General features: G+C 42.0%; 1 protein-coding gene and 1 long non-coding RNA gene across 4 annotated transcripts in view; one reads left to right on the forward strand and one right to left on the reverse strand.

Annotated features, from left to right (window-relative positions):
- The window catches only part of Rab30 (RAB30, member RAS oncogene family), a 64,447-nt gene extending 53,169 nt beyond the window's left edge, over nt 1–11,278 (reverse strand). The window contains exon 1 of the mRNA XM_050154592.1: nt 11,071–11,278. The gene's annotated coding sequence lies outside the window, so the exon portion shown is untranslated. The remainder of the gene's footprint in view (nt 1–11,070) is intronic.
- Nucleotides 11,279–11,485: 207 nt separating this feature from the next.
- On the forward strand, nt 11,486–23,591 carry LOC126509021 (uncharacterized). 3 transcript variants are annotated; one of them, XR_007594028.1, is made up of 3 exons: nt 11,486–11,574; nt 12,540–19,911; nt 20,011–23,591. It is a non-coding gene; the product is annotated as an uncharacterized lncRNA (long non-coding RNA). The 3 variants fall into 3 exon arrangements; XR_007594029.1 differs by having other exon boundaries at nt 11,493–14,397; nt 19,081–19,911; XR_007594027.1 differs by having other exon boundaries at nt 11,493–19,911.
- Nucleotides 23,592–24,170: the final 579 nt, after the last annotated feature.

A 24,170-nucleotide genomic window follows, 5' to 3' on the forward strand; every position in this document is an offset into this window, starting at 1 on the left:
TGTCATCGAGTATAATGGCTTGAATGAGAAATGTCCCCCAAATATTTGACCGCATAGTCCCCAGCTGGAGGTATTGTTTGGAGACATTTAGGAGGTACAGCCTTCAGGAGGAACTACATCACAGGGGTGGGCCTTGAGAGTTTAAAACCTCACACCACTCATAGTTCACTCTCTGCTTCAAGCTTGTAGTAAGGAATGTGTGCTCCCAGCTTTTTGTTCCAGCTGCCCATTGATATCCTGTCCCTGCCATTAGGGCTATAACCTTCTGCTACCCTAAGCCAAATGAAACTCTTTCTTCTGTAAGTTGCCTTGGTTATGGTGTTCTAGCACAGGAGCAGAAAAAAATAACTAATACATATGGAGTAGGACGGAATCTCTAATGCTTGTGACCTCATCAGTCCGTCCTTGTCTCAAGGGTCACTCTCCACTACAGTAAAGAGTCCTACAGTCTGAACGTCTATGTCCCCACCAAAATTCACATTGAAACTGCAGGTTAAACACAGACAGTGTTAAGAGTCTTAATGACTGATTAGACCACGCGTCCTATGCTCTCATAAATGCATTAGTGACCTAGAAAAGTACTTACATGGCCTGGAGAGATAGCACGGTAATTAGGAGCTCTTAATTGCTCTTGCAGAGGACCTGAATTCAGTCTCCAGCACCCATGCCAGGCAGCTCACTATCTCCTGTGACTCCAGCTCTAGGGGATCTGACACTGTCTTCTGGCATCTTTGAAATACTGACACATAGAAGCCCAACAGGCAAACACACACTCACACACACACGCGCACACGCACACAACTTAAAAAAAAATATATTTTTTTTTTACCCGAAGAGTAAGTTCACCCTCTTGGCATATGAAAACACAGAAATATGTATCATCTGGGAGATAGAAGAAGCTACCAGCAGACGCCTTCCAGCACCTTACGTTGCTCCCAACCTGAAGTGCCCTTAGAAATAAACTTGTATTGGCGGGTGTGGTGGCACACGTGTGTAATCCCAGCACTTGGAGGCTGAGAGGGAAGGAATGCCACAAGTTCAGAACAATATGGGTTACATAGTGAGTTCTAGGCCATCCTGAGCAAGACCCTTTCCCAAAAAACAAATAATAATGATAACTTTTTTTTTTTTTTTTTTTTTTTTTGTAGACAGGGTTTCGGCATCTCCTCCTGGCTGTCCTGGAACTAGCTCTTGTAGACCAGGCTGGCCTCAACTCACAGAGATCCGCCTGCCTCTACCTCTCCAGTGCTGGGATTAAAGGTGTGTGCTACCACCATCAGGCTAGTAGCCAGTACTCTTAACTTTTGAGTCATCTCTCCATTCCCTTTATAAATATTTTAATCAGGTTTATTTGAGGGTCTTTGTTTTTGTTTGGGCGCATGAACCAAATCTGTTTTAAATTTATTATGTGTATTTATTAAATATAATTGACTGTTTGGTGTGTGGTGTGTGTGTGTGTGTGTGTGTGTGTGTGTGTGTGCGTGCGCGGATGTATTACATACATTTATGCCATGGTGCACATTTTGAGATTAGAGGGCAATTTGTGGGAGTAGGTTCTCTTCTACCACATAGTACCTGGGGATGAGTGGCTGAGCAGCAGCAAGTTCACTTACCCTCTGAGCCAGCTCACCAAAATCTAATCATTCATGTATTGAGACTTGAAGAAGAAAGATGAAAATGAAACAATTATTTCAGATAGACATATTTCTTTCAGGCTTTCTCGAAAGCTTTGTTCCTTAACCCCCCCCCCCCCCCAATTCATCTAGGAAAGAGGAATTTCTTCTGAGCTTTACTACCTGAATTTTCTGGACTAGTGGCATCCTTCCCAAAGTTAACTCTTAGAAAGCAAAATTATTGAATCTTGACCAGAAAAGCTTATTCAGCTTTCTTTAGTCTGCCAAAACAACTAAAATTTGGCATAGCTAATTAAAATTGCTCTCTAAGACAAAATCAGAAACCTATGTGTTTGGGGGGGAAAGAGCAAAGGAAGAGAGAAGATTCAGAAATGCTAGGGCTGGCCCCAAAGTGGCCCAAATGGCAAAGGGGACATTACCCACAACTTTCCTGGGACAATCAGAGTGCCACATAAAACGAACACTAGTCTAAGACGACTTCGTCTTACAGTGGCCACTAATGTGACTTGGTGCATGTACTTTCCTAAGACTCCAAGTCCATGGCTTTATAAATAAAGGCGGATTTCTGTCAGACCATGAGTCCATATTTATTTATTTATTTATTTATTTATTTATTTATTTATTTATTAATGATTGAGTGAATAAATTTTATTTGACACTGGATCTCACTATATAGCCCTAGCTAGCCTGGACCTTGATATGTAGACCAGGCTGGCATCAAATTCAGAGCCCCAGGATGCCTCTGCCCCCCGAGTGCTAGGATTAAAGGTGTGCACCACTATTCTTGACATGAGTTCCAACTCTGGTTCAAAACAATACTGTTACCATATACCATAGGTAAACTTCTTTCAAGATTTATTTTTAATTATGTGTGTGTGTGTTTGTGTAAGAATGTATATATATATATATATGTGTGTGTGTGTGTGTATATATATATACATATACATATATATCAGAGTGCATGCAGAGGTCAGAGGCATTAGAGCCTCCAGAGCCAAAGACTGTTGTTGTCTAGCACATGTCTTGGGACCAAACATGGATCCTTTTCTTTTAACTGCTGACCCATCCCTCCAGACCCAAACTCATGTTCACTTTAATCTGACTCCCAAATCAAGTCTAAGAACTACCACTAGCCTTGTTTACTGGAGGATGCCCAAACCTACCTGGTCCCAGGCGCCATCCTGAGACTTGAGCCCGGTTTAGTCCTCCCAACCACAGTAAACTCTAAGGAGTTATGGCATATCCCTTCCCTCCAATTTTATCCTTTTATCGCAAATTAATTACAATCTTACCAAAAAACTTAAAGTCAGTTTCTAAGAATTTACATATTAGCCTTCACCCAAATTACTCAAATACTAATAATGTTTTACCACGTTTTCCTTATCATTCTCTCTGCTATAGATACCGCTTTATCTCTAGATATGCAGTATTTCATATTCCCATGGTATAGTTATCAAAATCAGGAAATTAATATTGACCCTAAATCTAATCCAGTTTCAACCCTTGATTGAGTTTACTCGCTGTACAAATAGCACTCGTGATGGCGATATGAATTATATCAATAGACAAAAGAGAAAATTTTCTTTGATGCAGGAACTAATCCAGGACCATGTGCGGATTTAGTTTCTATTTGTCCCTCAGTATCTTTTAATGTAGATGTGTCCCTGCCTTTCACGCTCCGCCTCATTCTGTGAGGCGGGCCTTTCGCTGACCCCGAAGCCTAGTCGATAATAAAAAGTGCTGCAGCACGGATGCAGGCTGTGACCTATGAACTCTGAAAATGCCATGTTAATGGGATAAGTTGTTCATACAAGAGCACACATGGTATAAGTCCATGCATGTTAAATGACTGAAATAGGTAAGCTTATACAGACAGGAAGTAGAATGGGCGTTGCCTTAAGCTGGGCGGTCGGGTGTGAAAAACAGCAAATGACTGCCAACAGGCATGAAGCTTCTTTTGGAGGAGACTAAAAAAATGCTAAAGTTGACTGTGGTAAAGATTAAACAACTTGATCGACATACTAAGAAACATTAAGTTGTAATGTTACATGGGCAACGCGTGTGCCATATGTGAAGTACATATCAACAGAGCTCCTTTTCAAATCAATACTGTACGCCTGGTATGGTAGCACCAGCCTGCAAAATCCCAGCACTTCCTACCAGTAACCATAGTACTTTTTCATAGTCTTCCAGAGTTCCTTTGTGCAAATTCAAAATATCCTTAAGCCTCACAAAATATATTTCACACTTCCTTCTGCCACTTAATACATATTCTCGGGGAACACCTAACTCTCGTTTGTAGCTTCATCGCTTTTCCCTCATCTAAACTTGTCCAGTCCCCTGCTGTTGCACACTTCCCGGCATTTTCTGCCACCGAGATGCTGCAATGACTGCACTCTCTTCTTTATGTTGGTTTCAACACGTGACATTCGGATCCCAGCCAGGATGAGTGGAGTACTAGGGACCACGGTGGAGTCAGAAGAGTATCTACAACCCGACTCTCCTGGTAACTGGCTCTGACCAGGATCACACGGCAAGTTACTTGTGGCTTCTCAGACTTAGTTTCCCTGCTTTTATGAGAACCTTATCTACTTTATCACAAGCTTTTGAGAATAAATAAGATAGGCTCTCACAAGTTACATCTGAGACAATTTGAGTATCAGAAAGCACAGGACTGGAGAAAGAGACTGATAATGGATACAATACATTGGAGGGAAAGAAGCTGAGTATGAGTGATGTTTTTTTTTTTAAATGGCAGGGAGGGGTTGGAAGCTAACTGAACATATGATAAATATAGAATGAGGGAATTCAGAAAATATCAGATGAAAGTTGTTGAGAAACAGGATACCCACATACCCTCAAGATATCCGCCACATACAGGTCACCTAAATATGATGCCCTTTCGGTGAGAAGGCCTGGCCTTTCCTCCTTAACCACAGGCTCAAACCTCACATTACCAGTGATCTGACAAACTGACCTGCACGTCCCTAAGATGCAAGGGGGTGGGAATGCAGTGTCACTGATGGAAAATTCCAACCACAAATCCTTAGCCCAAGCTTAATAATGAAAAACATGATCAGGAGATCCCAATGCCAGCCAACAGAATAACAAACTTAAGACTTTCAAAGATAACACCAGGACAAGAAGACATATTATGCTACACTAAAAATAAACAACCAAAGTATAGGATTATTTTGTATGAATCATACCTGATTCAATTTCGGCTCAAACATGTTTTTTTTTTTTTAAAGAAAAAAACTTTTATTGGGAATGGCTCTGCTGCTGCTGCTGCTGCTGCTGCTGCTGCTGCTGCTGCTGCTGCTGCTGCTGCTGCTGCTGCTGCGCAAGCGTGAGGACACAAGTTCAAATCCTCAGCACTCACGTGTTTAAAAGCTGGGCTTAGCCAGGTGTATCGGTGCATGCCTTTAATCCTAGCTTTTGGTGGGCAGAGGCAGGTGGATCTCTGAGTTTGAGACCAGCCTGATCTACAGAGCAAATTCCAGGATAGCCAAGGCCACACAAAGAAACCCTGTCGCAATAGATTGGATGGATAGATAGATAGATAGATAGATAGATAGATAGATAGATAGATAAAACAAATAAATGAAAATAAAAAGAGTGGGTCAGAGACACATGCAGAAAGGCCGGGTGATGGTGACACTCGCCTTTAATCCCAGCATTCGGGAGGCAGAGACACATGAATCTCTGGGAGTTCGAGGCCAGCCTGGTCTACAGATCCAGTTCCAGGACGGCCAAGGTAAAACCCTGTCTTAGGGAAGAAAAAGTCATCATGAACACCAGTTGTATAAGGCTTAGTGCTAGATAATTAAAATATATTCTCTGGGCTAGAGAGCTGGCCCGGTGGCCAAGAGTATTGTTATTCTCACAGAAGACTCAGGTTAAGTTCCTGGAATCTACATGTGGTTCATAACCCTCTGTAACTTGTTACAGGAAACCGGATGTCCTCTGCCAGCGTCTGAGGGCACTAAACACACACACACACTTATACACATAAAATAAAATAAATCAATAAATATCAAAACCCTCTCATTTAACTCTCACAACAATCTTACTACGGAACAGGCTTAAAGACGAGAAGTCCTCTAAAGGAGAACACACACGATAAGAGAAAATGCAGAGATGTACATATGAACTCTAGCACACGAACACACACATTAACATGTGATATCACAGGTCCTGTCTTCCTGATGACCCCCAAGGGACGCTTGTGTTATAAATTTAGTCCCCAACACTGAAAAAATAATCCCAAGGAACTTTTTGATAGAATAATCTTGAGGAAGCCTCTAGTTTTCAAAGCTTCTAGTTTCAAAATTTTCCATGGGAAAGAACCTGAAAACAAGTCATCTGTGGGTCACATAAAAATCTCTCTTCACAACTGGGCGGTGATGGCACACACCTTTAATCCCAGCACTTTGGAGGCAGAGGCAGGCAGATATCTGTGAGTTCGAAACCAGCCTAGTCTATAAGAACTAGTTCCAGAACAGGCTCCAAAGCAACACAGAGAAATCCTGTCTCAAAATCAAAACAAAAAAAAAAATCCCTCTTCATTTGGCAATGTTCATTTGGAGAACAGCCACAATTCCACCACAAACAAGAAGATACAGAAATTATTTCCTAGGTAGTTATAACATTGTGGTGTTTATTTGTCTTTTCCCCTTCTGTGCAATAAAATAAGAAGGGGAAGATACATCACAGAAATTTTCATGCAGTTAAATACAGAAAAATATTGCCAATAGTTCACTCAATTGTATTTATTTTGTGCATATGTAACTTTGCTTATTTGTAAAATTCAAAAAGCCCATTGATTTAGGGACTATTATGGCCATTAGAATGATTTTTGAGAAATTAACTTGAATTTGGGAAGTTGAGTCCTGAAAGAAACCAGAACTGAAATACTTCTGAATTTCCCTAAAACTTAGCCACAAAACATCTCAAAAGCTATATAGGTCTCAGAAAATGGTCTGCTAACAGCATTTACATTTGGCATCTCATTATTCCTGATTGCATCTTTCAATATGCTGAAATCTTTCTTTATTTAGAAAGCATCCTCAGGGACCCAGTTTGGTCCATCCAGTTAATGAACGTGCAGAGCCCATGCTAATGCAAGACCTGGGAACCTTCTCCCTAGAGTTGTTCCTTGCCTTCATCTCTAGAGCCAAAGGCTGTGTGAGCCACACTGTTATTTCCCCAGTGCCCAAGAATGATGCCTCCTGGTGGGGGGGGGGGGGCTGTGCTGTCCTAGCCCTCCAGATACCCATGTGTCTTTTCCTCTTCAATGAAATTCTTTTTTTTTTAAGATTTATTTATTTATTTATTAAAATATACAATATTCTGCTTGTATGTATCCCTGCGGGCCAGAAGAGGGCACTAGATTTCATTACAGATGGTTATGAGCCACCATGTGGTTGCTGGGAACTGAACTCAGGACCTCTAGAAGAGAAGCCAGCGCTCTTATCCTCTGAGCCATCTCTCCAGCCCCAGAGAAATTCTTGAAAGCAAACATCCTTTTACTTGATGATGCACTCCTAGCATGGAGTACATACATCTGAACATCAGTATCCTGTAGTGAGATAAACCCATTTTGTAAAAGAGAAAACTAAACCTTGAAAATGAATAAATATGCCATTCCCAACATCATACATTAATAAGTAAGTAGTATGCCAGCCTGGCCTCATCAGAGCTCTCTTCCCTAGACTACCATGCCACACCCCTCCACGAGCGATAGGAGGACTAAAGCAAAGATCTTAGATGTGTCCCAGGAACCTGGACTTCAACAAAACCCGCAGCCCCCACCTTCTTGAACAAACACATCCAATCAGCTGTCTCTTTCTCCATAAAAGTCACCTGGATTGCTTAAAATGAAAAATGCAAGCCGTATTCTACTTTTTCTTCCTGTTCTCACATCTAGTCAAACAACTCATTCATGCGATTATAATGTTCAAACCTACGTGTCTCTCTAGTCTCCACCACGAGTCAAGCATCATCATCCATCACCAAGACTTCAGAGGTACCAGCTACTCAATCTCCAGATTCAACTTGGTCAAACTTTCATCCAGTTTCTTCTCTGCCTTTTAAAAATGTTCATTATTTATTACTGCTGTGTGTGTGTGCGCGCACACAGCCTTGAGCTCTCGAGCATCTTCTTATACAATAGCACACATGGACATCAGAGGACATCTTTCGGGAGTCAGTCTTCTCTTTCCTCCATGGGTTTGAGGGAATTACTCAGGTCCTCAGGCATATATAGCAAGTGCTTTTTACCCACGGAGCCATCCTCTTAACCCTACGGTGTATTAAATACAATTTCATACATGGCATTCATCTAGCTAGTTAAAGCACTTCCTAAATTCCCATTACCCTGAGGATGAAGACCAAAATCACCTTGTCATTCAAAACTGCCCAGGCTCCAGCCTCTCCCATCTCTTCCAGCTCCTTCATTCTACTCCCTGTCTCTTACTCTTCTCTTTGTGTGCTGAACATGCTGTTCCTCTGCCTGCCAAAAAACCTATTTGCCCTACTCTAAGCAACTCCCATTATTACTTCCTGACCACTCAGATCCCTTTTTAAATGCCACTTCCCACAGGAAACTAGCCCAGGTTGCTCCAGAAGAGCAACAGTCATATTGGGAACTCCCATTCCATCTCCAATTCAATCACCAGGAAGAATGGTACATCTCTCCTGGAACAGTTCGGGGCAGGGGTAACATCTCTTCATTGATGGACCTTGGTGCTTATCACACAATACATGCTCATTTGATCTTTGCTGTCAGATTAAGTTCCAGGCTTTATCATGGAGGGTTTTAACAACAGGCCAAGCAAACCAAGAAGCAAGCGCTGGTTTCCCTTTGCAGATCTACATCCTGAGGCAGAAAGAAATTTCCAGCTCTTGAAAGTCATAGGACAGCAGGGATAGAGCCAAATCAAATCCTCCATTCATCTCATTTCTCGTCCCTAGGTCACTAAAACCCCCAGTGGGGGGGGGGGCATGGCAGGAGAAGGGAATTAGTAATGCAAGGTGGTACAAAATAAGTCCCACCCACCTGTCACAAAGGCTGACTTCAAATGGACGTGGGACTTTGCGTGCCTGAAGAAACACGACCGTTAAGTAAAGAGACACAGCTGCCACCACACCCAGCTCCCGGGGAGAGCAGCAGAAAACAACAAACTTCTCTCCTCCACAAAGAAGACAAAATGGCAGGAACTGCAACTACCTTCGGAAACCCAAATGCAGGTTTGCTACTCACACCGTCACTAGCGGCGTGCTAAGGGACAGGCTCTCTTCCCACTGTTCACTGGAACAGGGATAAGAAACAAAAAGCCTACATGAATCAGAAACTACTTAAGACTACTTCCTTTGGGAATCATGTATGAATTATCTGTGTGAAGCCTTAAAAGAAATTGTTAAGCCATGGGCACTTCTTAGCAGGTGCCACGGAAAGGGAAGATACAAGAGCTCCATAGCTGCATGTCCTTGTCCACATGCTCCTGGGGCCAGGGTTATGTCCGTCAGGAAAACCCCAACCCCCAGCCCGGGATCAGGCTCGTTGCTGTCATCCTTGCAAGCACAGATTCCAAGAAAAAGAAGCCTCAGGACCTCTTCAAAGAGGGCTCTGAATAACGTGACACAGAGCCTACTTCCTCTAACCCCAGGGTTCCTTGGGGGGTGGGGAGTGGAAAGAGTGTTAGAAAAAAGAGATGTGCTACTCTCCTGGCCCGGGGGAGATCCTGAAACAGAGGGAAAACCAGCATGCATTGCAAATAGACTGGGAAAGAAATGGGATTTGAAGAGATGTGAGCGGGGTAGGGAGAGAAAGAAAGGCGCAGAAGGGAAGGGCAGGATGTCACCACAAAGATGTTGGAAGAGGCAACAGACTGGTGATCTTTTCCCAAATCCAAAAGCTGCTCGAGCATGCCAATAAACCACTCTACTTAGAAAGCCCGTACAATGGACAGTCCTTTCCATGAATGGAACACGCAACATTTTACAAGTCACCCAGCTGCAACTTTGGAGACCTGAGCATCTAAATTAAAAATGAATAAAAGTAGTTCAAAGAAGCTAAAGGAATGACACCACCCCGCCCGCCCCCCTCCCAGCCCCAAAGCCTGACTCAGCTGTGGAAAGCTTTAGCATTTTGGAGTTAAGCAAATACTCTGGCATTTCTCCTTCTTTTGACATTCCTAAAGGGGGTGTGGTTGACCCTAAGCCCATTCATTTCCAAGGTTGTATATCTCTCAGCTAAGACTGGCCCCATCTGTTTTGGAGCCAGCCAGCTGTTTATCTCAAAGGAACATATTTATTGCAGTGTCCAAGCCTGTAACTCTTAGAAGAGGAAAGCCAGCATCATACAAGCCAGAATGTGGCCTGCCTTCTTAAATGTGTCAGTTCGCTGAAAAACAAAAAGCACACTCGCACGGTCCCTGGTTGCCCTGGTCAGGCTCCCTGTTCTTGGATACCTTTCAGGTATGGCCAGTAAAGGGTGACAGTACGTCTAACTTTTCCTTTCCCTAAAGTGTTAAAAAGAAAAAAAAAGTACCCAGGTTTTCCGATTCCGTCTACAAACCGTTAAGTGTGAGTGGCGACTGAGCCTCGGAAAACGGCAGCTCGCTACAGTACCATCGTCAGTGGCGAGAGCCTATCGCGATGTAATTTAAAACACTCACACAAGCACAAATCTATCAGCTCCACTTCCAAACAATCCTGAATCCCGCAGTCGAAAAAATGGGAGGGAAAAAAAAAACTTAACAAAAATGCTGCTTCTAGCAGCCTAAGAAAAACCTTCCCTAGACACGTGAAATATTTCTGACTGGCACGGAGTGCACCATTAGAGGACACTGTCACCTCAAATCAGCAGGAAAAAAAAGCGAGACAAACGACACAGACATGCAAACATAAAATAAAGCCCTATGAAACTTAAGCGACTCAAGAGAAGCGTGCTCATCTTTAAAAAAAAAAAAAAAACAGTGTATGCTACTCCAAGACACACAAATGTCCTAAAGAAGTATGACCACCTTAAATCACTGTCTCCATTTTTCCCACACACATCACCATTTCCCACTCAAACCTCAGCACAGGGGCCGGGGAATGACAGGACTGCAGTCCGCCACCTTTGCCCTCCTCATGGTTTCCAAGTGCACTTCCCAACATCCTTGCCAGCCCAGCCCCCTCTCCCAGCCTCAAAAAGGTTAAAGGGAGGCGAGGAAATTGGCAGGCACCAGTCCTCTGGCGGGGGCAGGTTGCTGGAGTTGTTCTTTGCAGTGACCCAAATTGCACAGAGCGATTTAGCTCTGAGCAGCGCCAGTGAGAACCTCCCGAATCCATAGCCCCATTCCCGGCCCCATCTTCCAAAAGAAAGCCTTGAGCATTAAGCGGGAGGAATAACTTGGGAGAACGATTTGAATAAATCACTTCAACTCACCTGGTTTGGGATTTTTCTCCCCACCCCAGGCATAAACAGAAATGATATGCGACTGAGTCACGCACGTAAGGGAAGGTGCTGCGGTGTCCTAAGTCCAAGGACTGGAGTCAGTCCCTGCCCTGGTCCTGCTGCTACTCAGGGCTCAGCTGGAGCGAGCGGCAATAGCGAGCCCAGCAGCAGCAACAGCAGCAGCAGCAGCAGTAGGGGGGGTGGGGGGTGGATAGACCGTAGCACAATGAATGCAGTGGGGTTTTGCAATGACATCATCCCTCTGTCCGAGCGGCCCCAATAGCCATGCTCCAGAGCTGTGCATTCTGGGACCTGTAGTCCTCTGAAGTCCGTGAGGGACGCAGAGGCTACAGCCGGAACTACAATGCCCAGGATGCCTCGGTCGGAGCACCCAGACTGAGAGAGACCGGACCGGCCGCCATGTTGAAGCTCGGGAGCTGCTGCGGGCTGAGGCTTCGGGGGCTCGTGGAGCTGAGAGGCGGCGTGGTGAGAATGGTGAGGCAGAGGACGTGGGGGTTGATAGCCTCGAGCACTGGCTGGGACTGGATGAAGACTCCGCTGGGGATGGACAGGGCTGTCGGGCCGGAGATGGCCTCGCGAGTCGGCGTGAGCCTCCACCAGCCGGGCTTGCACAGGGCCTCATGCCTTTCCCTCAGCTTTTTTTACCGGGAGACCCAGGGAGCCGCTTCACTTCCGGGCATGGAAGACCCCTTAGACCGCGTAGCGGGACAGTCTGGGCGGAAGGGGTCTTTGTTGTGCTACGGGACGACGGGCCTCGCGCCTCTGAGAAGAGACGCCCTCTTGCACCCGACGATTGGAGCAAAACCTAGATTGATTTTTTTTTTGTCGTCTTGCCAATTTTTCCCCTCATTTCCCCCATGCCCTTTTCCTCAGATGTGACCACCCCCACCACATACACACACACACACACACACACACACACACACACACACACACACACACCGAATCGTCATCCCGTAATGATTTTCAAAGGGCTTTAGAGAAGTCGTTGGTAGATAACTGAGCGCGAAGGATCGTATTTTTGGCCCTAATGAGAAGAAAGGAGCTACCAAAAGAAGTTAGCGTCAAATCTTTCTTAACCCACCCGCGAAAGTGAGCAGTCTTACTCAGGACTAATGCTGAGTGAAATATGCTAAAATACGTAGGCTATTCGGTGTTGGTAACCATGGATACCTATCTTGCCTTTTTTTTTGTTTGCTTATACTAACAAAATTATGCAAAATAATGTATTTCGTTGTGACGTACTCACACAGATAACGTTAGTTAGCGTGTTAACCATCCCCTTCCCTTGCCCACTTGGTACCCACCGTGTATTCAGTGTCTGGCGTATTCCAAACATAAGATTACTTCAAGAACTTTTGAAGCCTTTTGCTCAGCATCCCAAATTATCTGTTTTTCCAGTTGCATAACTAAAGCAGTACTGTGTGCTTGTTTTTCAGATTCTGAAGTTGACTGTGGAAAGATGACAAATTTACTTCGTATATACAGAGAGTCTCTAAAAAGTTAAAAATGCAGATAAGCATAATTTGTGTTGCTTGTTCTCCCTCTCTTTCGCTTTTACTTTGAAAACCGGGTTTTGTGCAGGAGACGTAACTCAGTGATGAGAACTCACCTAGCATACTCAAGGCCCTGGATTGGATCCCCAGGTTTGTTTACATCAGTGAAAGTACACACTATGCCTCTGTTAGAAGTTAATAAAAATTCAGCTGGTCAATAGATCTTCCTTTCAAAAGACCAAGCAGACTGGTTTTTAAATGGACAAAACACAATAGGAGTCAAAGGCATCTGCAAATGGTGGCCATTAAAAACAGTTTGCAAAGATCCAGCTTACGTTCTGTTGTGAGAAGAAGCCAGGGGCGTGGCAAAAGCCATTGTTCCACAAGTTCAACAAGGTAAAAACCTCAAACACTGCTGGTCTGCCCATAATGGTGGTAAGTACTAGAAAGGAAACAGTGTTTACCATTTTTTCTGCCCCTAGATTCAACTGTAGGGTTTAGGCAAATGAATCTTTGTTTTAAAAGACATTTATATGAGCGATATAATCTTAGTTCGGGTTACTGTTGAAGACTGATTTATTGAAGAAAAATCACAGATTGTTTGGAAATACTGTGAAAATGGAACCAGTATATAATGTAGTGGCTTCTATAATTTGTCATGTCATTGAGTGCTTTGAAGTGTTTTAGCTTTATAGATAATGGATATTTAACCATAAATGTGGGGGGGGGGGAAGAAAAACGGTGTATTTTAGAAAGACTCTACAAGTTAAGTCTTAACAGTCACGGGAAAAAAAAATTCTATATTCTTTAGAAACTTAAGAAAAACATTTTACCGGGAAGTACATCTTTCAGACCTCCTCTTTGATTAAGGTAAACGTTTGCCACAGTGTACATTTCCAGAAGTGGACACAGATGGGCACGCCATTTGGATTTAGTTATCGTGGGTTTGGATTTTGTTTGTTTGTTTGTTTGGAAAAATCTTTTAGTTCATTTCAGATAAGAAAACCAACTTTTCATGATTTAGACATTCTTACTTTGCATTGACAACCGTTAGGAAATAAGTCTCAGGTTAGTAGTACCGTAGCTGTTGTGTTTATAACCCTTTGGCATAGGTTTTGCTACTGGATTTCCATATGGCTTAAGGTAAATGCAGCAAATGTCTCAGGGTCAAAATTTAAAGTCTAGCTGGGTAATGATGGTGCACGCCTCTGATACCAACATCAGAGTGGCAGCGGCAGGTGGTGAGTTCAAAGCCACCCTGGTCTACTGAGTGAGTTCCAGGACAGCCAGGGCTGCACAAGGCTACCTTGTCTCTAAAAACCAAAAAAAAAAAAAAAAAGTATAATGACTTCAAGTTAATTTTACTTAACGACTGCCTATCTTATCTTATTTCTCAGATTTTAACAGGTCTGGACAATTGAAGGGGCACTATAGAACATGTGTTTGCAAGAATATATGCTAAAAAACTATGTGTTCATGAACATAGCCATTTCAGGAAATTTAGGTATGCAGAATGTTGTGCTGTAATCAATTATGTAAGTAGGTATGTGTTCATAGGTCTTCATTGGAGATGCTCTCTGTGTGAACTTGCTGTAAAGAGTAATCCTCTAAATTGTATCTCTTTTATAAACAGCTTTATTGAAATGAAATTCACATACGCAGTTTACCTATTTAAAGGGTGTAGTCCAGTGGGTTTTAGTTTGCTCAGAGTTCCAGCCATCAACACACTTAGACAAGAAAACTGTACAAAACCATGAGGAAATCGGTGTGGAAGGATTTGGGCTATACAAAGCTTACTATTGTAAGTAAAGTTGACATACAGAACTTCTCAGTTGCACTACTACAAGTAAATAGCATGTTTCTTGTGTGGAATAAGTGGGCTTTACTAGACTGTTGTGGAGTATAACACTGTCATGGTTGTTAGTCATTAAGAGTGATGCACTGTTTACATTGATGATTGCTTTTTCTGCCTGATTATCACACTGGGCGTTACTTGAGTCCCATGAGAGTTCCATTTTCGGTGTTCATGTTTGTGTATTTGTTTTGTTATTTGATTTTTGTTTGGTTTGGATTTTTGTTTGCTTTTGCTTTTCAAGGAGTAGTCTCTTGTCTAACAGCTGTGGCTGTTCTTGAACTTGCTTTGTGGACCAGGCTGGCCTTGAACTCAGAGACATCCACCTGCCTCTGCTTCCTGAGTGCTGGAATTAAAGGTCTCTGCCACCACCGCCCAGCATTTGTGTCTTTCTAAAATTCTGCTTTCTTTTTATCTGTTTCTTGCTGCTTTTGAGATAAATTCTAAACATTTTTATTTTCAGGTGGCATTGTTTCCCGTGAAGGCTTACTAAATTTTGTTCTTTTTCGTATAAACTGAGTTAACAATGTAGTGAAAAGTCATCAAATTTTAGGCTTTAAGGAATGAAATGTGGAATAGAGAAAAGTAGATGCCAAATAAAGATACGAGGTTTGAATCTGAAAAAAAAAATAGTGGTAGGGACAGGCAGAATTAAAAGAGTTTCTTTAAGATGTTAGAAGCAACAACCTTATTTATTTTTAAAAGGTTTATACGTGCCAGGCGGTGGTGGCGCACGCCTTTAATCTCAGCACTCGGGAGGCAGAGGCAGGTGGATCTCTGTGAGTTCGAGACCAGCCTGGTCTACAGAGCTAGTTCCAGGACAGGCTCCAAAACCACAGAGAAACCCTGTCTCGAAAAAAAAACAAAAAAAGGTTTATACGTATGGGTGTTTTGCCTTCGTGTATGTGCTTGGTACCCATGGAGGTCAGAAGAAGGCGTCAGATTCCCCTTGGAACTAGAGTTATAGGTGGTTTTTCGCCACCATGTGAGTGTTGGGAACTGAAACTGATCCTCTGCAAAAGTAGCAAGTGCTTTTAACCACCGAACTTTCTCTATCTCACAACCTATTCAACCCTGTCTTAGAACCCTCCTAATCATTGCACAGTCATCACTTGCTGAAGAAATTTGAGGACATTTAACTTCCACTCTGCTGAGAGACCCAGCCAAGAAGACAAAGGAGAGGCGCTCTGAAATACTCTTGCAATAATTTTCTGTAATACTCAACATCTGGCTATGGGGCCTCATGGTACTAGCCTCTAATCCCAGTGCCTTTGAGGTAGAAACAGGGAAACTGACTTGGAGCCCAGCCTGGACTGAATAGGGAATTCTGAGTCACCTTGAGTTACATGGTGAATCCCTGTCAAACCATAGAAAAGATTTTCATTGAATTATTTTTCTTTTCATAATTACCATTTTCAGGTCTTGACTGCTTATATAACGTGTGCATTTGGGGGGTGGGGAGTTGTTTTTCCAAGCAGGGTTTCTCCTGGAACTAGCTCTTGTATACCTGGCTGACCTCAAACTCATAGAGATCTGCCTGCCTCTGCCTCCCAAGTGCTGGGATTACAGGTGTGCGCCCCCACCACCTGGCAACTTTTGTGCATTTTTTTTATGATATACAAAAAGCAAGATGATGCAAGCAGTGACCGTGAAGCTTAGTATTGAGTGGTTCCATCCTAAAGGGTGGTGTTTGCTCTTCATGAGTGTATTGTTAATGTACACCAGCCCCAACTGGGATCCTTAGAACCACTATTGGAGAAAGCACTACATGCGTGGTGAATGGGACTGTTCTCTGCGCACCTGTCAATGTCTTATCAGCAGGAGAAATCCATGATGATTGGATTCATTAGATTGCTTACGTGGGAAATGTGTGGTTGTGCAGATAAGAAAAATGCAAAAGGAGAAAAGCAACTGACAGGCAGTATAGGCCTCTGTAGATTTCTTAAATCTATCTCTGACATTTATTAAATTTCACATTGCCTGAAGTCATTCCATTGCTTAGCCTTTTCCTAGAAATTTAATTGAAAGGATAAATGAAAATGAAAAAAAAATACTGTTTGATATAATGAAAAACTTTTAAAAGTAGGAAAGGAAGTTATTCATTACAAAGTCCTGACATGGTAGTCCATCCAGTATGTCCAAATGTAGGTCTATTTGTCCTCACGAGGTCTGTACCTTCTAGTCTGGGTATAACTTGGGTTGTTTCTCAGTAAAGACAATATGGCTGCAGGTTAAATTGTGCTTTAAATAACATGTTTTGAACTACAGAAAAGTTGCAAAGTCATCTAGGTTGACTCCCCAAATCTGAATTTTATGTTCAGACTACTATCTGTTCCTGGCAGTTTTAAGACTGAATCCACCAATCTGCTAATACTTAATCTGTTGGGAGTGAGGGAGACACATTAATAAATGTGACTTGCTTTGAATCTGGAAACCTATGTTCAATGAGCCACTTGGTACCTCACCACGACCTCTTTCATTTTTCACAGACCTGAATCGCTGTGTAGCTCTGGTTGTCCTGGAACTGTCTATGTAAACTAGGCTGGCCCCAAACTCACAGAGATCTATCTTGGCACCATTTTTTCAGCTAAGCTAATTATGGTACCTAATTCATACCTGTGCACTGGTGTAGAACATATTTCAAAGAACTTAAGTAGAAATAAGTTCTTTTGACTGGGTGGTGGCACATGCCTTTAATCCCAATGCACAGGAGGCAGCACAGGTGATATCTGTGAGTTTTGAGGACAGCCTGGTCTACAGAGTTCCAGAACAGAATCCAGAGCTACAGAGAAACCCTGTCTCAAAAAAACTTACCCTCTCCCCCCCCAAAAAATAGTTTTGATGTTTTGAGACTTGGTCTTTCTGTAACCCTGATTGTTATGGAACTTACTGTGTAGATCAGCCTGGCCTCAAACTCAGAGATCTTATCTCTGCTTCCCTAGTGCTAGAGCTAAAGGCATGTACCACCAAGCCTTGCATAAAAATGAGTTCCTAGTGGCTGTCATAGTTGAGGAAAGTAAATGACAGGATTGGCTTAAAAAGCATTTGACACGTGGGAAACATTGGAGATAGTAAAATATGTATGCTCTTTGAGGTCAAACTACAGTTTGTCAAATCGTCAAATCATTTCTACAGCTGTACGTCATGGTGGTGGGTAAGTATGCCTATGAGCACCATTTGTCAGCAGAAAGCTGGTTTTGTTATTTGGTGGAATTTCACCATAGAAAGACAAATCTCAGTTCCATACGGTGTTGGTTTGTTCATGCTGGGCTTTTATTTGTACAAAAATTATATGCCTACTTCATTGAGTTTTCTAGTGAAGAATATAGTCCAACCACATAAGCAAATGTAGCTTAGATATGAAGGGTATATAATTAGGAAATTTTAAATTATGTTTAATTCTTGTATTACTAGAACAGGTATTGAGTAAGAAGCAGCTCTGTAATATTATTGATACTTAAAAGTATTAGTTTTTGGTGGACAGGGTTGAACCATTTGTAAGTTTTTGACTAACAGAGTACAAGGGTGACCTGTGTCCCTCTTAGTCATGAGATAGCCTGTTTCAGAGTCAGGGATCCCTTTTTAAATCTGCAACAGTCCATAGCTCTCTTCAATACAAAAACCTTTTAAATGCATAAGGTACAGTTCATTGAATTAGGAAGAAAGTAATCAAAAATCTTCAAATGTTAATCTTTTTTTGTTTTTCGAGACAGGGTTTCTCTGTGGCTTTGGAGCCTGTCTTGGAACTAGCTCTTGTAGACCAGGCTGGTCTTGAACTTTCAGAGATCCACCTGCCTCTGCCTCCCAAGTGCTGGGATTAAAGGCGTGTGCCACCATCGCCCGGCTCAAATGTTAATCTTTACAAAGAAATACGTTTTATGAGCTCCAAGATACTTAGCAATGCTTCAACCAATATCCAGCAGACGTATTTCAGTCCTTAGGCAGTTATTATAAGGTATCACTTTAATTGGGATAGTCATGATTACTGCTAATACTGTAATTTGTTTACATTTTTTTATATAATAAAAAGTACAAATAAGGTATGGTGACTCATGCCTTTAATCCCATCAGTCAGGAGGCAGAGGCAGGAGAATATTCTAGAGGCCAGCCTAGTCTATAAAGTAAGTTCCAGGACAGCCAGGGCTATTACACAGAGAAATCCTGTCTTGAAAAAAAATAGTGCAAATAAAAAACCATGCGCTGAAATTTACCAAACTGTACATGTGAACTCTATACACTTAGTAATTTTTTTTTAAGAATTTAGTATGTTTTTATTTCCTCTCCTACCAGGTTGTATTCATATATGCAATACCTAGCATATCCAAGGCTGGGGTAGTAGGAGAGACATGAGCCTGAGCTATATAGGCCTTATCTGAAGTACATTATAAGATCTCATCCAATATAATTCAAAATGCTCATAAAATTAATTAAGGGACTGGAGAGATGACTTAGTAAAGAACAATGGCTGCTCTTCCAGAGAACCCAGATTCAGTTCCCTGCACCCACATGGGGGTTCACTGTGGCTGTATATGACATAATGTACAAATACAATGCACATAGTAAAAAAATCTTTTTAAAAATATGCATGAATTTAAGAAATCTTTGTTGGAATAATCCATTTGTTTCTTACAGATTCAGTACAAGTGTCTGGAGAATGTGAGCTTGGCTGTATCTAGTGCACCTGAAGAACTTAGTAACACAAGTAATAGAAGAGCAATATTAGAGAATGTTAAATCCAAGGAGCATCATGGAAACCATACGTAGGATTATTCTGCTCAGTAAGTAAGCACTGGAGTTGTTCCTAATTTGAGACTGTCTTAGCATTCTAAGGTTACATTCTCAACAAAAATAAAATAGTGACATCATACGTATTTAGGTATCTTTTTTATTAACTTGTTACAGGAATTAACCATAGTTTTGAAGTTTAAGCTCAAATCCAGGCCATCCAGGTGACTGAGCAGGTAAACCGAACTTGAGTTTGAGCCCCAAAACCCAAAGGGGAGCTCCTGAAAGCTGTCTTCTGACCTTGTGTCTGCCAGCCTGAACTTCCGCACATACACATTATACACTTAACAATTTTTTTAGAAGTCTACAGAGTTCCAGGACAGGCTCCAAAGCTACACAGAGAAACCCTGTCTCGAAAAACGAAACAAGAACAAGTCTGCCTGGCCATAGAGAAGGTGAGACTACAGCTGGTTGGTTCAACCTAAGGTCCACTGCATAGGAACTCCTGCTCAAGAGGAGCAGAATGAAAGTTACATTCTTGAGTGTTTCAACTCGGCACATATCCCAAAGAGGTGCAGCAACCATTGTCAACAGACTTGGTGACAAGAGTTCTGTTTAAAGCACACCACCTGTGTGATTTCATAAACTTACCAGGCCTTGGGAAATTTGAGTTCAGAGCTGATTTGTAGATCCCAAGATTGTGTCTCAGAAAGCAAATCCTTCTGGCTGGGATTAAAGGTATGTATCATTCCTTGCTTAAAACTGCATATATATGTAGAGTTTAAATGTATTTAAATACTTAAGTTGCAATAATTTTCTCTATTTTTGCCTTCACAGTGTAATCATCCTTCAACTCCAAGGAAAGTAGTTCCAAGTTTTGGAAGTTTGTACTTAATGCCTCACAAATCAACAGTTCTTAATTCTTCCACACAAATGTTTTCACATGCTTGTCCAGAAGAAAATGCAGTTTAGGCAGAAACATTCTTTAGACAAAGAAAATAATAATGATAAAGGCAAAGAATGATTCCCCACTCTTTGATCCACATAGGGAGCCCTAGACCAGTGTCAAATTGGTGTTTGAAGAAGATAGAATATCATTCAACAAGAAAATTGAGCAACTGACAGTAAAAAGACTGATAGTACTTACTGTAAGTGATCCTTAGTAACAAGCACTGATTGCTATGATGCCCGGTGCCGGGGTGGGTGGGCACATTATAATACATACATGGACACTTCCTTTCTGACCTCAAAGATATTGAATGCTGCATTGTTACTGATCCTAATTACATATGATAAAAGACTTATATTTCCCTTTCAGAACATATGGTACTGAAAATACAAAAGATATGTCACATTTTCAGAATAACTTCTGGAGCAAAAGTCTTAAATTGTAGCCCAGGTTAGCCTCAAACTTGGCCATCCATCTGCATTTGCTAGTACTTTTTTAAAAAATAGTTTACTTTTTATGTATATGGAGGATGCCAGAATTCTCCCAGGAATTTAAGGTACTTGAAGTACCCAAAATTTAAGGTACTATGAGACCCAAACTCCAGCCCACTGCTAGAACTGCATTCACTCTTACCCAGTGGACCATCTTGCCAGCTTGAGATCCTACTTTTTATTTTTTACTTTTAGTTCATTCCATCTATATGGTACTACCTTTTTTTCCTTCTTGAGCCCACTTCCACGCAGTCTTTATGACAGATCTCAATTTGCCCAGATTATTTAGAATCTTGTTTCAGCCTTGCAGGAGATGGAATTACAGGCTGCCATACCATTTTAAAAATACTTAGGTGGCAGTACCTGGGAGGAAGATGCGGTGGCTCTCTAAATTCAAGGCCAGCTTCATCTACACGGAGAGTCCCAAAACAGCCAGAGCTGCATAACCTTAAAACAATTTTTTAAAAATCTAGGAACAAAGCCAGGCAGCGGTGGTGCACACCTTTAATCCCAGCACTTAGGAGGCAGAAGCAGGCAGATCTCTGAGTTCGAAACCAGTCTGGTCAACAAGAGCTAGTTCCAGGACAGGCTCCAAAGATACAGAGAAACCCTGTCTCAAAAAAAAAAACACTTGGCCAGGAAATTGTAGTCTGCTAATTGGAAACTAATAGAGGTAGAAAGATTACTTTGAAGATGTATAAAGCCCTCTACAAAAACTGATTGCAATAGCAAAGCAGTTTTGCTTTCTAGCCCCTTTTTCTTTCGCTATAGCATGACTTGTTCACACACTAGCAAGCTGCATGTAGCAGACAGATAGTGTTGAAACACGAATAAGCCCTGCGAGGCAAGTACAGAGTTGTGTAGTTGTTTAATGCACATGTTAAATTACAGAACTGATAGGTTGCTTAATTTTTTTAATTTTTGGCTTATCACATTTTACAATTTGTGAGATTTTTGTGCGAGAGCTTTTTGAGACCAGGAAATGTTATATATTTCTGTCTTTTGGGCGGGATGGGAGACTCAATCCCTGATTCCCAGTGTGACAGAACTAGCTTACAACAAGGACAAGTAGGATTAGGAGGTTGAGATACAGGCATTAGCATTATTGAGATCAGTTAAGAGCATGTGCTCTTGCAGAGATCCCAGTGCCTATATCCAATGTCTCATAACTGCCTGTAATTACAGTTCCAGAAGACCTGACACCCTCTTGCTTCCATGAGCCTCTGCATGCATGTAATACACACGTACTCAGGTGTAAACAAAACTAAATATGTGTTATGTTTGTCATCTACTGAGTACCATGACTCTAAAAATACAGTAACAAGTATATCTTATAAAGATAGGCCTGCAAAATATCTCTAGAAAGAGTAAATGGAAAGGAGTTCTGCTCTCAATTGGTATTTATGTTTTTAAAGCTGAATGCCTGTGTTCCCGGTCCCCACAGAGGTCAAAAAAGGTTGGTAGATTCCCTGGAACTGGAGTTCTGGATGGTTGTAAGCACCCAAATGAGTGCTGGGAAATGAAACCGAGGAGTAGCATGTCCTCTTAACCTATCCCCCAATATCAATTTTGTTTTCTTTGAGACGGTTTCTTTGTCCTAGCTGTCCTGGAACTCTGTTTTTAGACTAGTCTGTCCTTGAACTCACAGAGATCTACCTGCTTCTGCCTCCTGAGTTCTGGGATTAAGGACGTGTACCACCACCGCTTGGCTAATTTTAATTTTGTTTTTATGGCAGGGTTTCTCTGTAGCTTTGGAGTCAGCCCTGGAACTAACTCTTATAGGCCAGTCTGGCTTTGAACTCATAAGAGATCTGCCTGCCTCTGCCTCCTGAATGCTGGGGTTAAAGCATGCATCACCACTGCCCAGCTCCAGCCTTAAAATTTTTTAATGAGGGCTGGGGGGATAGTGTAATGATACCATGCATATGTGCAAGGCTCTGGGTTTGATCTTCAAAATGTTACATCCATTGGCTGGCCTTTAACTCAGATCTACCTGCTTTAGTTTCTTGCATACTGGAATTAAAGCATATGCCACCCAGTCTAATAAGGTTTTCCATTATAGCCCAGCAATATGAAAGAATAGAAGTATCTGCAGTCCTTAATTCTACCATTAATGTTCAACTAATTGTGTAAGTAGAGGGTTCTATGATCAAATTCCACATAACCTTTCCCTCTGCCCTCTTGTCTACTTACATTTGGGAACTTGGGGCTGTAGCTGGTAGTTGGTAGTGTTTGCCTCATATGCACAAAGCCCTGCATTTTGTCTAACCACTGCAATAAATCATACCTGTAACTCTAACAGGACATAAAGACAGGCAAATCGCCTGTCTCTTTCCCTTCTCCCCACTTCCTCCACCTCTGTTTCTCTCTCTATGCTCTTCCCCCTTCTCCCCTTTCCCCTTCCCTTCCATAACCCACTAAATACCCACTTTTCTGCCAAAAAAAAAAAAGCAAATCAGAAGTTCAAAGTCTTCCTCACCTACTTATTGAATTCAGAAGCCAGCCTGAAATCCTGTTGTTCTTGTTGCTGCTTTAAAAAAAAAAAAAAAAAAGGCAGGGGCTGGAGAGATGGCTCAGAGGTGAAGAGCATTGCCTGCTCTTCCAAAGGTCCTGAGTTCAATTCCCAGCAACGACATGGTGGCTCACAACCATCTGTAATGGGGTCTGGTGTCTTCTGGCCCGCAGACATACACACAGACAACACTGTATACATAATAAATATTTTAAAAAAACTGCAGTGGAATGCATCTGGAAACTAAACCATTTTACATTCCCTTCAGAGCTCAATATGTTTTTTGTGCCAAGTGGTTGTGGCACACGCCTTTAATCCCAGCACTCAGGAGGCAGAGGCCAGCAGATCTCTGGGAGTTCGAGGTCAGCCAGGTCCGCAAGAGCTAGTTCCAGGACAGGCTCCAGAGCCACAGAGAATCCCTGTCTCAAAAAAAAAAAAAAAGTTTTTTCAGGAAATATTCTTTGGGTATCCACTAGGTGTCATATAACACAAAGACACCAAGATAAGCAGGTATCCAGTAAGAACCTAAGAGCCTTGCAAAAATAAAAATAGTTATGTAGGTCAAAAGAAAGTTGTATAAGTGCTATACTGTCAGTGGTAGAACAACTAATTTTATACTGTGATCAATATCAAACCAAATGCATGCTGGGCTAAGTTATATAAAAAGGCTTAAAGACAAGTCAGCCTGGTGATGGTGGTGCACGCATTTAGGCAGAGGCAGGTGGATCTCTGAGTTCAAGGCCAGCCTGGTCTACAAAGTGAGTTCCAAGACAACCAGAGCTAAACAGTGAAGTGACTTGATAGTGCTGTGAGTAGGAAGCTGAGAATAATAAACTCAAGTGTCCATGCAGGATGCTGGGAGTAAAACCTACACTTTTTCCTTATTTGGTCCAGTTTTCCTTGCTTAGGAGCTTGAGGCTCTACCCACTCTACTATATTAAATTTTAGTCTTAATTCTCATCTCTTTCCTAGGTCTTGCTACTAATTTGTCCATCCCCTTGTTCATACCAACTTTAACCTTGAATAGATTTTCTGCTTCCAGGGA

The sequence above is a fragment of the Alexandromys fortis genome, unplaced genomic scaffold, assembly GCF_014885135.2.
Source record: "Alexandromys fortis isolate MF-2015 unplaced genomic scaffold, M_Fortis_MF-2015_v1.1 scaffold_77, whole genome shotgun sequence".
NCBI classification, from domain to species: domain Eukaryota; kingdom Metazoa; phylum Chordata; class Mammalia; order Rodentia; family Cricetidae; genus Alexandromys; species Alexandromys fortis.